The sequence below is a fragment of the Macaca fascicularis genome, chromosome 8, assembly GCF_037993035.2.
Source record: "Macaca fascicularis isolate 582-1 chromosome 8, T2T-MFA8v1.1".
Lineage (NCBI taxonomy): Eukaryota > Metazoa > Chordata > Mammalia > Primates > Cercopithecidae > Macaca > Macaca fascicularis.
In genome coordinates, this window is record NC_088382.1 from 118170395 (window position 1) to 118187122 (window position 16728).

Genomic DNA, 16728 nt, shown 5'->3' on the forward strand with positions numbered 1-16728 from the left:
TATGATCTGTAAGTAGTTAGAAATGCAAAAACAGATTTAAGAAAATACATGTGTTCAGGCTGGATTCATGCCTGTAATCCTAGCACTTTGGGAGGCTGAGGCGGGTGGATTATCTTAGCTCAGGAGTTTGAGACCAGCCTGGGCAACACGGTGAAACCCTGTCTCTATGAAAATACAAAAAATTAACTGGGCATGGTGGCGCGTGCCTGTAATCCCAGCTACTCAGGAGGCTGAGACAGGAAAAGCGCTTGAACTTGGGAGGCGGAGGTTGCAGTCAGCTGAGACCACGTCACTGAACTCCAGGCTGGGCCACAGAGCGAGACTCCATCTCCAAAAAAAAAAAAAAAAAAAAAAAGAAAAAAGAAAATATACGTGTTCAATTATTTGTGTGATACATTGCCCATCCATCTGTAATAGCTTGAATGGTCCTAGAAAACAATTGACAAGGCTGGTAAACTGCAATTGTTTGCACACTTTCAACTTTATTCAGAAGACACATATGACTTTATCGGTTCGTTCTCCAATAATGCATAGTGCTCAACAAATTTGTGTAATAGGTTTAGAATTAATTAACTACTGAGTTGAATACTCTTTTGAGAGCCACAAATACACTTTACTTATCAATCTAGCTCCCAAAACTACTAGCAGAAGACCTAAAAATAGGTAGCTATTCAATAAATATTTAGTGAATGAATGAACTCAAGAATTTAGTTAAACAACCATACTCAGGAATATTGCAAGGCACATCTGTTTTCAGTTCTTCTAAGAAAAGTAGGCTCAAAGGCCTATTATATCATCAAAAGTTATTAAATTCATTGTAGGAATTGTTCCAAGTTCATGACTGCACTCTGAATGATAATCTGGTAAAACTAGAATGATAATCCCATAGACAAATAAAATATCTCTTAACTCATTCATTTATTGGTGTACTCAACAAACATTTATGACCACTCACTATATACCCCTTACCCCTACCATCAATATTAAGCAATGGGAATATAACAATGTAAAAGACTGGCATGGTTCCTACTCTTATGAAATTTGCAGTCTAACGGAGGAGACAAATAAATAGCTGATTTCAAGAGTATACAGTCCTTGCTAGAGAAATACATTGCCTAACCCAGTGGTCTTCAAACTTGGTGGGCATCAAAATCATTTGGAAAGCTTTTTGAAAACACAGTTTGCTGGACCCAACCCAAGAACTTCTGATTCAGTGCATCTGGGATATGTCCCAAGAAGTTATATTTGAAGTTCTCAGGTGATGCTGATGCCACTGGTCCAAGGATAACACTTTGAGAACCATTGACTTAGACTAAAGGAGTGTTAGGCTAAGCTAAACTCTGCAATCTCATTATTTCAATTATAATTGAGGCCAGGGTAATTCATTGAAAGACTAATTTTGTATAGATATATTTATTGCTTCCTGGTTTTCAACGAGAGAGCTGATCTGTAGCCATTTTTTCCCACATATGTTTTTGGAAAGTGTAAGGCAGAAGCTTTTTAAACTAAGGGGCCTTTTGTAAACATCTACACTCCATTTAAAAGAGTTTATGAGGCGGTTGCAGTGACTCACGCCTGTAATTCCAGCACTTTGGGAGGCTGAGGTGGGAGAATCGCTTGAGGCCAGGAGTTGGAGACCAGCAACATGGCAAGACCACATCTCTAAAAGAAAAAGAAAACCAAAGCAAGAATGCATATCCCATTCACAACAGACAAAAGAGAAAAACAAACCTAGGAATCCCTCCAACCAATGAGTTGAAAGATCTCTGCAAGGAGAACTACAAAACACTCCTGAAAGAAATCAGAGATGACACAAACAACTGGAAAAATATTCCATGGTCATGGATTAGAAGAATCAATGTTGTTAATATGGCCATATTGCCCAAAGCAATCTACAGATTCAGTGCTATCCTATCAAACTACCAATGTCATTTTTCACAGAATAAGAAAAAACTATTCTAAAATTCAGATAGAACCAAAAAGGAGCCCAAATAGACAAAGCAATCTCAAGCAAACAGAACAAAGCCGAAGGCATCACATTTTCTGACTTCAAACTGTAACATAAGACTACAGTAACCAAAACAGTACCATACTGGTACAAAAACAGACACATAAACTAATGGAACAGAATAGAGAAGCCAGGAGTAAAACTGCAAACCTACAGCCTTGTCCATCTTTGAAAAGGTCGACAAAAACAAGCAATGGGAAAATGATTCTCTGTTCAATAAATGCTGTTAGGAAAACTGGTCAGCCATATGCAGAGGAATGAAATAAGACTTCTACTTTTCACCGTATACAAAAATTAACTCAAGATGGTTTAAATATTTAAATATTTAAATGTAAGACTTCAAACTATAAATTCTTAGAAGAAAACTCCATTCTGGACATTGGTCTTGGCACAGAATTGATGGCTAAGACCTCGAAAGCAACTCCACCAAAACCAAAAATTGACACATGGGAACTAATTAAACAAAAGAGCTTCTGCACAGCAAAAGAAACTGTCAACAAAGAAAACAGATACACTGCAGAATGAGAGAAAACATTTGCAAACTATGCATCTGACAAAGCTCAAGTATCTGGACTTTATAAGGAACTTAAACAAATCAACAAACAAAAAACAACCCCATTAAAAAGTGGGTAGAGAACATGAACAGACACTTTTCAAAAAAAGACATACAAGTGGCCAACAAACATGAAAACAGTGCTGTAAATCACTAATCATTAGAGAAATATAAATCAAAACCACCATGAAGTATAACCTCACACCAGTCAGAATGGCTACTATTAAATAGCCAAAAAATAATAGATGCTAGTGAGTCTGCAGAAAAAAGGGAATGCTTATACATTATTGGTGAGAGTGTAAACTAGTTCAGCCATTGTGGAAAGCAGTTTGGATATTTCTCAAAGAGTTTAAAACGGGACTACCATTTGACCCAACAATCTGATTATTGGGTATATATCCAAAGGAAAATAAACCATTCTACCAAGGAGACACATGCACTCATTTATTCATCAGAGCACTATTCACAATAGCAAATACTTGGAATCAAGCTAGGTACCCATCAATGGTGGACTGGATTAAAAAATGTGGTGCATATACACCATGGAATACTACACAGCCATAAAAATGAATGAATGAAATGACCTTTGCAGCAATATAGATTCAGCTGGAGGTCATTATTCTAATCAAATTAGTATAGGAACAGAAAACCAAATACTAAATGTTCTCACTTATAAGTGGGAGCTAAGCATTGGGTACACATGGACACAAAGATGGGCAACATTGACAGTGGAGACTCCACAATATGGGAAGGAAGGAGTGGGGCAAGTGCTGAAAAAGTAACTTTTGAATACTATGCTCAGTACCTGGGTGATGGGATCAGTCACACCCCAAACCTCAGCATCATGAAATATGCCAATTGCATGTATTGGTATTGAGATCCAGCAGAAAGAAGAAATTTCGGTTGTGCTAGAGAAATCTGGGTTCAGTGATCAGAAATCTGTGATCAGAAGAGAAGCTTGCCCCATTTCATGATCATATATTAGAGACATGACAAGATCATGTCCAAGAAACATGGCAAAAATGGGGCATCAAAGGAAAATGGTCCTGGGTCTGAGGGCTCCCAGCCTTGCCTGTGATTCCCTTACCCAAAACGTGGAGCACAGACACAACAGAGGAATCAGACTTACAGGAGCCACACAAGTTGTGGAAATGGACATTCAGAGATTCTAAGAGATAACAAAGGGACTAATTTATCCCCAACCCCAAGAATCTGGCATGACGTAAGACTGAGTCCCTGACAATGCTGGAGGAGAACAGCAACACAGTAGAAAGGGTTTCTTGCTAGGTGAACACAGGGAAGCTGTGGTAATGATTTAAATAGGTTGAATTGTAATGAATAAGTATTATTTCCGACATTTCTAAATTTGTGGGTGCAGATTTATACTTGTCTCTATTAGTTCATGAGACAATTGTAAAATTAGTTTAAGAGAAATTATAAAACCAGTAAACCATCACTTGATATATATTTTTCATGAAGTTTTTTTCTTGGGGGGGAAAGTCTAATAAAGAACTTTATACTTAATATGGTCTCAAGAAATATTTGTTAAATCGAAATGACCGTATTAGGATGTTTCCAAATTCTCCATGTGCATGCATGCTAAATATACACTTTAGGACAAGTGACATGGTATATTTTAAGAGAGGCAGTGTAGTGCTTGGGTTGAGGGAATAGGTTTAGGAATCACCTGCTTAGATTCAAGTATGTTATACGATAATTTTGTAACCTTAGACAATTAGCTAAATGTTTTGTGCCAAGTTTGCATTTGAAAAACGAGTGTAATAATAATAATGCCCACCTCTCAGTGTTGTCACCTAGATTAAATGAATTATATCTTTGAGGTTTTAAATGCAAGACTTCAAAATTAATGACAATGTATAGGCTGTAGCCAATTTGCATGGGTGAGCTCATGAATAAGTTCCAAATAGATAAGAATGTGCCTTTTATTGTATATTCTCCTTGCAGACTTGGAATTCAGAACCTTTCTCAAAAAGCCTAGAATTTGTTGTTATTGTTGTTAAACTGTGATCTGTTTTAAGGTTTGATGAACTGAGATCCTGCAAAATATTCAGTGCATTAACAGTGACAGTTTTAACATTGGCATAGAAACACTCTCAAGATATTTAAACATCAGCTAACTTGATTGTCTTTGGACTTCAATGCTGTCTTTATATATTTTTGTCCTTCATAACTCAGGTTATAAAAATATCATTACCTGAGCTAAAAAATGTGCAGGGCAACCATCCATCTTCCAAGCGTGGTCTGTAGAACATGACATATTACATAGGAGAATAACACAGGGGTGGGTTCCTCCTTGGTTATTTCGTTATACTAAACATCTGTACATTTCATTTTAGCTTGTATTATAGCTGGCTTTCTTGGTTACAGGCACACAGAGTATCCATTCCCCAAACAAGCTCTGTTTCTTGTAACTCACCATCTCCTTTTTAATTCCATAATTCCACTGGCAATTTGGAGTGGTCTGCTTACTCATGTTGTGTCTGCAGTTCTGGAGTCTTAGCCCTTGAGTCATGTAATTTTGGAAATCTTTGCCTTCTGCCTTATGTATTAACAGCAATCAGGCAGCCTCTTAAGACCTTCCTGGAAACATCCCAAAATACCTCAACTTTTATTTTGGTTTTAGTTTGAAGAAATATCAGTCAAGTTATCCCTGAGCTCCTAATTTTGACTGACCACCCAGCTGAAGACAGCCTTAGAGATGTCTAGTTTGGCAAATCAACATCCTTGGCAGCAATTTGTGGATTTACTAAATGTCACACAACCAATTTGTATTATCAAGGTACCAAAATCACAATTCAGCTTTTTATTCTAAGGAAAACTTTTTCTATGACTGATGGTTAGTACTAGAAATTCCTTCCTTTCTTATTTAGCTGATCAATGAAAGGCTAGGTTCCAAAGTAGGAAAAAAAACTATGGGATTAAAGATTCACTAAGTAAAGAAACCTATTTAAAAAAAATTAGTAGCAATTGAGGGATAACAGGGTAGATGAAACTCTATAATCAGAGTTTATAGAATATGTGTTAATTACACGTATTCAATAAAACCTTTTTAACCTACTATATACAGGGTACATTGCTAAGTCACAGAGAAGGTGTGAAAAACTAAGACCCATTTTCTTGTCCACAAGAAGCTTATCGTCTAGGTTGAAAGGCAAGAAGATAAACAGGTGATTTCAATAGAGAGTGCTAAGTGCTATATTAGGAGGAAGTACTTACTATAATGACAGCACTAAGATAAAGCACCAGGAACAATATGGGGTTTGGGGTTAGAAGAATTTTCCTGGAGGTGTTCATACCGAAGCTATAATAAGAAAGGGGTAAATAATTTGGCCAGGAAAAGATAATGCATTTTGAGCATTCTAGGCAAAGGAAATAGCCGTGCAAAACCTCAATTATTGCAATCAAAGAGGGAAGGTCTTAGAAGTTCTCACTCACATATTATGTTAATTTTGGTAAATTGTAAAAGTAGCCACAGATTCTTCCCATTTGTTGCATCCAGGTTCTTACAATGTGATGTCACAACTCCTCCCATAAAGAGGTGGGGTATATATTTCTACCTCTTGAGTCTGGGGTGGCCATGTGACTTGTTTTAGTCAAAAGGACATAAGCAAATGTGAAAACTGCTTGTGCTTTGGAGCCTGGCCTCTTGCTGAGCTAAAGGCCTGAGACGACCACGTTTTATGAGCATGAACAAGCCTGTAGGGGGAAAGAGAGATCCTGTGGAGGAAAACTGAGGCATCTGGGCTGACAATCTGCCAACTGCCAGGTAGGTAAGAGAAGCTGTCTGTGTAAGGCAAAATTAGCTTCACTACCCTGCAAAGATGTCCGTATCCTAATCCTCAGGACCTGTGAATATGTTATTTTACACGGCAAAGGGGACTTTGAAGATGTGACTAAGCATTTTAAGATGGGAGGATTATCCTGGATCAATCATCTTGGTGAGTTTATTATAATCACAAGGGAGACAGGAGACTCAGAGTCAGAGAAGACGGGGTAATGGAAGCCAGGGTAGATATCATAGAGAGATTTGAAAATGGTATATGGCTGGCTTTCAAGATGGAGGGAGGAGTCATGAGATAAAGAATGTAGGTGGCCTCTAGAATCTAAAGAAGGCAAGGAAACAGATTCCTCTCTAAAGCCACGAGAAGGAACACAGGCCTGTGGATATCTTAATTTTAGTCCAGCTACACTTCTGATCTTTATTTAGAACCCTCAGGAAATACAAACTATAACAAACAGTTGTTTTAAGTTACTACATTTCAGGGTGATTTCTTACACAGGAACTGCTAAACAATACACTGATCTATAAGTTCAAAATAAAAAATAAAGCAAAAGAGTACTTATATTAAGCTACTTAGAAATAGTCATTTTCTAACTCTCCTATGGACTTTTATGTGGGTTCTTTACATCTTCTGAGATTCCAAATGAGGATTTCATCCATTCTTTCATCCAATACAACCTGGTTGTCTGTTGTCTGATTAGTAATGAACTAGACCCTGCAGTAGCAATTGGAACTTGTTTCTGCTTTCAAAGAGCAATTCTGTTCCTAGAAGTCTCATTTTGAGTATGTTGCTTAAGTCTCTAAACTTCAGTATCTGCATCTTCAAAAATGGGATAATAATAGTACTTAGCTTAGAGAATTGCTTTGAGACTCAGATGCGAAAATGCTTATAAAGCACTCAGCTTTACATGACATTCAGTAAGTATTCAGTGAATGCCAGCAGAATTGAAAAGAGATGAGGGAAAACTAGATGGCAAATAAAAAGTCGGAAAGATAGTAATATGAGAAGTAACTCTTATTTATTGTTTGTGATGCTCTGGAAAACTTATGCTTATGTTTAGTAATAGTGACAACAACTCTGCAAGGTAGATTTTGTTATTTTTACTTTACAAATGCCAAAATTGAGATTTCAAAAGTTAAGTATCTTATTGGGTTGGTGCAAAAATAATTGCAGTTTTGCCATTACTTTTGATGGCGAAAACTGCAATTACTTTTGCACCAACATAATACTTGACACCACACAAGCAGCCGGTAGCACCAGGCATCTAACCCTGCACTGTCTAATCCTAATGTCCTTCATCTTCCTGTATCAGGTGGCCTACAGGTGACTGTGGCTAAATCAGCTGCAGTCAGGGTGGTCTTTTTAAAAGGCATATCTGATTCTGTCAGCCATGCTTTTTTTTTTTTTTTTTGAGACGGAGTCTCACGCTGTTGCCCAGGCTGGAGTGCAGTGGCGCGATCTTGGCTCACTGCAAGCTCCGCCTCCTGGGTTCACGCCATTCTCCTGCCTCAGCCTCCTGAGTAGCTAGGACTACAGGCGCCCGCCACCGCGCCCGGCTAATTTTTTGTATTTTTAGTAGAGACGGGGTTTCACTGTGGTCTCGATCTCCTGACCTTGTGATCCGCCCGCCTCGGCCTCCCAAAGTGCTGGGATTACAGGCTTGAGCCACCGCGCCCGGCCTCAGCCATGCTTTTACAGCTCCCCATTGCCTGTAGAATCAAGTTCAAAATCCTAACATTGTCTCTGAGGCTTTTCACCATCTAAATTTCCTTCTCCATATTGCTTCCCTGTGCTTTGGCTATACAGACTTCTACCAGCATGGCGAACACGACATGCTCTCCCCTACTTCAGGACTCTTCACACTGACTGATCTCTCTCCTGGAATGCGTACTCTTTCTTACATCTTGGACCAGCTAACTCTGGCACGTCCTTCCCACCTCTGTTTCCATATCATTTTCTTCTCTGATACTTAGATTCCTTGGCTATGTCTTTTCTTCAATCTTTTTTCTTTTTCTTTCTTATTCTTTACTTTTGAAGTTCCTTGTCTTCTTGCCAGTCTTTCCCTGTAGTAGAAACCTCCTGTGGCTGTTTGATCCAATCGTTTATCTTTTCTGGACACTGTCTACTGTACAAAGGAATGATCTCTCAGAATCTGCATTTCTAAACTTCATTACCATTCCCCACCTTCCTGTTCTCATCCTGCCCATTCATGCAGAGTTGAGCATCTAATTTAGGTGACCATTTTTTTTTCATTCTACCAAGAATTTGGAGTTTTGAACAAAGAGATGTAGAGCCTAAAGGGGGCGGAAGCTGAATTGTGTTAACAGCTCTCTAAAGCTAAGTCCCATCAGCTCCTACCTCTCAGTCTACAATTAGCCCTGGTTCCTATTCTCCCCAAGCTTGGTTGTTCACCTCATCTTTGGATTTCTAGTTGCTTTCAGTATCCTTCCAATACAGTCCTCTTTATCCTTAAACTAGCCAGATATGGTTTCTCTTACTGCCAGGCTGTGAATTCTGTGAATGTAATTTGAGAATTCCTTCTCATTATCCACATGTTATAAACCTGTTTAACACCCTGGTATTTTTGGAAGCATAATGGAAAAGATACTCATTAGTCTATAGATTTATCTTTTAAAAATTTTGATGTTTGGTAGACTCTTTCAAAAAAGCTTCCATATTGATAATTATTTAATTAAAACAAGTCGACGTAAGCCTAGAACCTCTATGTCTGTGACCATTGCGTCTCTTTTACTCCACTCAGCTTAGACAAACTCATCTCTTTGGAATGCTATGAGAGGACATTCTGTCCTTTGTTAAGGGACTTGACCAATCGCAATTATATTATTATGCCTACGTCTGTTGAAAAATTCCAGAGAAGGTTAGAAAGAAGCATATGGGATTTTGGCTTGAATCAGATTAAATCAGTTTGTAATGAAAATGCAAAGATAGTTTGAGCAGTGAACTAAATGTCACAACTATGAAAAGCATCGATTTTACTACAATCTTTTTTTCTTCTTTGAATGTCCTATATATCGTGTGTTCAGTAGTGTTCTTGTTAGTGTGAATGAAGCTATTGGTACTGTAAACATAACTTCTGTTACGTGATGTCTAGCTCATTTGAGTTATACTAGTATACTACATCAATTTCTTTTCTATTGTCTTGTATTTTTATTGATACATCATAGTTGTGCATATTTGGGGGTGCTTGTGATATTTTGATACATATATACAATGTATAATAATCAAGTCAGGGTAATTGGAATATCCATCACCTCAAATATTTATCTTTTATTTGTGTTGAGAATATTAAAATTCTTCTAGCTATTTTGAAATATATATAATATACTTATATATTATATATAAATAAGGTATATATATCATATAAAAGATATATATTGAAATATGTAGTATACCTTATGTATGTCTTATATATGATATATATTGAAATATATAGTAATTACAATTATAGTTAATGATAATTTATTATTATTGTTCATTATTGTATTATCGAATATTAGAATCTATTTCTTCTCTCTAACTGTATTTTTATGCCCATTAACCAACTTTTCTTCATCCTCCTATTTTTTAACTATCCTTATTATGCATGTTTCTCACTCAGTTTGGGTTCTATGGTCATCAACTCTATGATACCCTCGCCAGAATTACTAATTTTCTGCTACTCCTTTCTTTTCCCACATTACTGCAATAAATCCTCAAGACTGAATTCAAGAACTTCCTTCCCTGTTTGAACATATAGGCTACTGAACAGTGCAGAAGTAAGACTGTATAACTACCAACTAAAACTACTGCAAACAGAGTTTTCAAGTCCAGCGGAGCCCTCAGTGTTGCTTGGCAATTTTTTTCACTAAATGTGGGTTAACAGCCTCAACCTTTTCTCTTTTAGTAGATTACTTTGCCTCAGTTTTCATAGACAAAATAGAGACCATCAGATATTAGCAATTTCTCTTCCCTACATTATAAAACTTCCCATGGTAGTATCCATCCTTCTTTTCTGTATAAGGGAAAATGAGTCAATATTTATCAGCTGCGTGCTTTTTGTATCTCCAGCCTAACCCAAACTCTTGAACTACACTCCTATTTCTTATTACCTATTAAACATCTCTACTGGGTATCCAATACACTTTTCAAACTTCACTGATTGAAGTTGTCCCATCATCTTCCCCATGCCAGGTAATGGCAAGTCGCATCCTTGCAGCTCTTTAGGCTACACACTTTGGAGTTATCCTTGCCAGCCAAGTCATTATCATTTCTTGTTTGGACTATATCAATAACCTCCTAATTTATCCTCTTTCTCCCACAACATTGTGCACCTGCAATCTATTCTCAACATAGTATCTGGAGTTATTCTGCTAAAAATGTAAATCAGATTATATTTTCTGCCCCAAACTATCTATGTGTTCTCATTTCATGCCAAGCAAAAGCCAAAGTATTTGCAATGGCCTTTAAAGCTCCATACCATTGGGTTCACCATTGCCTCTTTGACCTCATGGCCCACTATTCTCCTCACTCGTTCATCTCTTTGTCCCTTGACTACAGTGGCCTTGCTCGGCCTTGGGCCTTTGCATTTGTTCCCTTTGCCTGGAACGGTCTTCTCCATGATATTTGCCTGGCTTTCCCTTTACTTACTTTGGATTGTTGCTTGAATGTTTTCTTTTTTTTTTTTTGAGACGGAGTCTTGCTCTGTAGCTTGGGCTGGAGTGCAGTGGCCGGATCTCAGCTCACTGCAAGCTCCGCCTCCCGGGTTTACGCCATTCTCCTGCCTCAGCCTCCCGAGTAGCTGGGACTACAGGCGCCGCCACCTCACCCGGCTAGTTTTTTGTATTTTTAGTAGAGACGGGGTTTCACGGTGTTAGCCAGGATGGTCTCGATCCCCTGACCTCGTGATCCGCCCGTTTCGGCCTCCCAAAGTGCTGGGATTACAGGCTTGAGCCACCGCGCCCGGCCGTTGCTTGAATGTTTTCTTATCATTAAAAATAAAAAGGCATTCCTTTTTATTTTTATTTTTATTATTTTTTAGATGAAGTCTCGCTCTTGTCCCTCAGGCTGGAGTGCAATGGCCTGATCTCAGCTCACTGCAACCTCCGCCTCCCGGGTTCAAGCAATTCTCCTGCCTCAGCCTCCCAACCAGCTGGGATTATAGGCACCTGCCACCACACCCAGCTAATTTTTGTATTTTTAGTAGAGACGGGGTTTCACCATATTAGGCAGGCTGGTCTCAAACTCCTGACCTCAGGTGATCCACCCACCTCGGTCACCCAAAGTGTTGGGATTACAGGCGTGAGCCACCATGCCTGTCCTCATTGAGGCATTCTAATCACTTTATTTAAAATTGCTTGATACTCTACATTGTTTTCTATTTCCCTTTTATGTCTTAATCTTCTCCATAGTGCTTACTACCATCTAACATTCTGTATATTCATTTTGTTTGCCTCCTCTGACTAGAATGCAAGATCCATAAAAATGGGATTTAAAAAAATGTACCACTATACTTTCCAGTGGCTATGACATTGCTGGAATATAGTAGAACTTCAGTAACGAATTTTGAAATGAATGAATCTTTTTTTCCTTGCTAAAGAACTTTGTTTACACACTGAATCCAACTTTACTGCCCTCTTTAGGAACTGATTCATCAGTTATTCTCAGAATTTCCTGTGTTTCTCCTTTCTTTCATCTTAATATAGTCTTTAGGCTATAACTGTAATTAACAATCACTAATCTCTTTAAAAATATCTTCCCTGTGGTTTCCAGTTTAGGCTAATTTTCTATGAAAATTACAGTAAAGAAATACAAGATGGAATGAATGCCTAGGAAAGATAGGAGGCTGGAAGACAAAATTAGATTTTAAAAAATATCTGGAAATTGGAAAGAGGATGGGAGCAAGATGAAGGATGAGACAGAGTAGAGTAGAGGCAGCTATAGCTCAGAATATATGGAAGGGAGCTTTGAGGTGTAGGTGTGTGTGTGTGTGTGTGTATGTGTGTATGTGTATGTGTGGTTAGGACCATTGTCAGCTCATCTTCCTGGTGGTGCCTAGAGAATATTTGGACCCCCCGTTGACAGGGAGAAAGAGCTGTAATGAGAAGTAAAGTTAAAAGGAGGAGAGTTTTTTTTTGATATATGTGTATGTATTGCATCAGTCTGTTTGCCCATTTCCTCTCCCCATTGTTACACACAGAACTGTTCACTGGTGAGTTAGAATGCTGAGATTACAAGGGCTTCTTTATACATCCAATGTTACAGCCATGTGTTGCTAAAAAAAATCCTAGCGCAAAAGTCGATATATTTGCTGACACTGTACTAACTACTTAAAATCATGCCACATTTCAGTCTTCTTCATATTTAGGTCTTGACTTTTATGTACAGTTGTTTTTGTTAGATTTTTATAATTGGATTTCTGCTAGAGAGAAAAAACACAGTTTTTACTCACATTAACTCTTTCAATTTCACAACAAATCTAAGAAAAATGCAACAACTGGAAAATTAAAACAACTGGAAACATTAAAAGTATCCATCAATATATACAAATATTGATTAAGTAAATTATAGTGTAATCTTACTATATATCATGCAACCTTTAAAAGAAAGGGAAGTAGATGTGTGTGTCCTGACATGGAAAAAGGTTGAAGACACGTTTTCAATTGAAAAAAGCAAAGTGCATGATGGGATCCATGGACTAGGCACATGGACTGTGAATTAGAAGGGAGTGCTTCGAGCACAGTCACCTGAAATATCTGAAATATCTGAATACCTGAAATACTGAAAGTTTCCAGTTTCTGCAGATTGATGCAGAATGCAAATGCCAGGAGGGAGAGACCCTGACCACCAGGGTGCAGGATGGTGCTCGTTCTCAAACAATTTGGTGTTTTGGATATCATAAGAAAAATGTCCAGGGAAAACAGAGACACTGGAGAAAGATAGTTGCAGTAAAGAAGAGTAAAAGAAAAGAAGAAAAAGAAAGAAGAAAAGCCAATTGTGCAGAAAATCCAGGAATCTGCCCCCAACACAGCAAATATTTTCTGAGATCTCTAAGCAAAGAGATTCTTTTGGAAGACAAACACTCAGGACAAAGGCTGTGTATCGATTTGAGTATGACCTACCACATATCAAAGAAGGAATTGAGTAGACTGGCTGGACAGATATGAAGGTTGTATGGTTCAAACGAAATCTAATAGGCCAATTTGGATCTGCCTGACTGGATTCTCGGTAGACAGTGCCCTGTGTGAAGAGTGAAGATGAATTTTCTAGCGACTTACTAGACATTAAAGAAGACTTCTTTTAGTTTATTTCCTCTGGAAACCCTTGTGTTTCCAACTCCTAACTCAGAATACACTCTTGAAGATGTTGATACAAACAAAGTTTGTATCTTTGATGGACTTGTAGATGAAAGCATTCAGAAGAAGGTGACATTTTGAAAGGCCCAGGAATACTCTTTCAAGACAGCCCACTTGTCTGTCATTCCAGGGATACATGATCAGACACCAACATAGAAATAACTATCATTTAGGGATGGTGGCCATCAATCAGGTATTTGATATTCTCTCCACTTATTTTGAGACTCCTAACTGGCCTAAAGCATTGAAGAAGGGAATTTCTTCCAGAAAAGTTATACTCTTCAGAGCACAGCTGCAGAACAAAGCACTGGAGGCCCTGACCAAAGAGCAGGGCAGAGGGTGGCAGTGACGCACACTTGCCTTTACTTGACGTCTTCTTGGACCTTCACAATAAGCTACTAATGACAGGGACCGCATTTTGTACTCTTTTGTACCCTCCCATACTTCCTGGCTCACAGGACATACCCATATTTATATTAAGTAAAAACACGTAACAAGGAATTAGCCCCAAACCACATGGCTTTGGATGTGTTTTAATGCATTTTTTGTACATATATCATTATCTGTGAAACACCTACTCTTTAGAGATTGTTCAAATAATAAATATTGTTGTATAAAAATGAATTATCATTATAGAAGGAAAAAAGCAAAGCACAGCACAGTGCATAAAGATGATACATTTACTCTGTGTGCTTTTTAAAAGAAGTATATCAATGGATACATCTATTTTGGTTATGTGCAAATATTCTTTTTCTTAAGATGAATTACACAAATTGGGATTGATAACTACCTTTGGGATAGGTGAGAAGCAGGGAGGCTTTTGCTATTTATTTGTCAATTTTCTAAGATGTCTGTACCATTGGGTAGGTGGGAATTTTGTCGTGTTTGTATTTACCTTTCAGGATATGTGTATTTATAATATAAAGATGTATTACTTATAAAATTTACATTAAAACACACTTATATAAACATAAAAATATTAAAAAGCAGTGGTTGAAGGTAGAGGTGGGGTTTGGGACCATTGTTTTCATTATAAGACAGCATACTTTTGATTTTATTTATTTATTTATTTATTTATTTTTTGGGATCTTGAGCTTGTATTACTTTTACCTAGTGGAAAATAACAAGAAATATAGAAAAAAGGATAAAGGCAGCAGAGGAAAAGCATTTGAGAGCCTAGCCCCAGGCACCAGACTGCTTAGGTTTAAATCTTAGGTCTGCTACTTACCAGCTGGATAACCTTGGGTAATTTACTTACCTTGTCTATGTCTTAGTTTTCCCATTTGTAAAATGCAAAATAGAAATACTTTTCTTATAGGGTTATAGTGAGGATTAAATTATAAAAGTTAGTTAGTATGGAAAAAGTGCTTGATTTAGTGTCTTGTACATAGTAATCACTACCTGTGATATATTATAAATATGTTCTTAGGTAAAGAAAAAGAAGAACACATAAACCACCTCAATCTGTTTTATTTTCCCCACCCTGACCCATGTCTAGTTTGACTAATAATTCCAGGGTTGGGAGTCTTTTCAAGAAGATGAAGAAGTTTGAGGCTGAGCAATTGTTTGGGGCCTCTGAAGGAGGAACAGGCAATGGGAAAAATTTTCATTTAATTTCATATTTCAAAAACAAAAATTGCATTCTAAGTGCTATGCCTTGATCAATACCTTTTTTCCTTCTATTGCCATCCTGAAAAATCTTTGTCCTTTTTACCAAGTTTTTTTTTTTTTTTTTTAAATATTCCACCTAATTTTAATGAATGGCCAAGCCCTACTCCCTCCAGGAAGCCTTTGATAAAGTTTCTGGTACATTCAGAACTCTCTTGTATATATTGTTTTTCATCACATTTAGTTCCATCATATACTGTACTGTATATGTACATATACTGTACGGTCTAATTACAGGGACCACAGAAATTAGTTGTAATTTATTGTATGATACCATTATGTAGAAATACATCAGCAATGTACTAATTACTATAGGTTTTCAGTATGTTTATTAGATTGGTGGTAATTTTTTATGAAAGAACATTGATTTTCCTTTGACCTTTGATTTTCCTATGACCTAACATATCTTGTAAAATCTTGTACTTTCTTTTTGATTCTATTCATAAGTAAATCTTTAGAAGTGGAAATCTACATTTCATAATAGCAGTTTCCATTTCCACAGATGATTTACTCCTGAACCCATTATAAATGGCTTTCAGTCTACCATTCGACTAAAACTACTTTCATTGAGGTATGCAGCAACCTCTTACTTGCCAGAGGCAAATATGTATTTCAGTTCTTATTTTACTTAACTGTTTAACATCAATATCTTGATCACTTCTGGAATCTTCTTGAATCTTCTCTGTTGGATTTCCAGGAATTTGGGAGGCCAAGTTTGGAGAATAGCTTGAGCCCAGGAGTTCATGATCAGCCTGGACAACATAGCGAGACCCTGTCTCTACAAAATAAAAAATAAATAAATAAAAAGAAGAAAGGTAAAAGACAAATTTCTTTTCTTTTTCTTTTCTTTTTTTTTTTTTTTTGAAACGGAGTCTCACTCAGTCGCCCAGGCTGGAGTGCAGTGGCCGGATCTCGGCTCACTGCAAGCTCCGCCTCCCGGGTTTACGCCATTCTCCTGCCTCAGCTTCCCGAGTAGCTGGGACTACAGGCACCCGCCACCTCGCCCAGCTAGTTTTTTGTATTTTTTAGTAGAGACGGGGTTTCACCGTGTTAGCCAGGATGGTCTCGATCTCCTGACCTTGTGATCCGCCCGTCTCGGCCTCCCAAAGTGCTGGGATTACAGGCTTGAGCCACCGCGCCCGGCCAAAAGACAAATTTCTAATGATCTGTGGTACAATTAAAAATAAACACTTAGAAAGTGACCTTGCAAAGCCAAAATCACTGATGGGAAAAAATTTTTAATACAGTTCTTAGAAAATGCACCTCCATGGAAATTTTCTTTTACTCCCCCACGCTGCTGGATTCCAGGAGAATTTCTTCTTGTCTCGCTTCCCACCTTTGGCC

The 16728-nt window shown here is 37.7% G+C and overlaps 1 pseudogene; it reads left to right on the top strand.

The window, feature by feature from the left end:
- The first annotated feature begins 7246 nt into the window (after positions 1 to 7246).
- LOC102116458 (tRNA methyltransferase 10 homolog B pseudogene) lies at positions 7247 to 14065 on the top strand (annotated as a pseudogene).
- The last annotated feature ends 2663 nt before the right edge of the window (positions 14066 to 16728 follow it).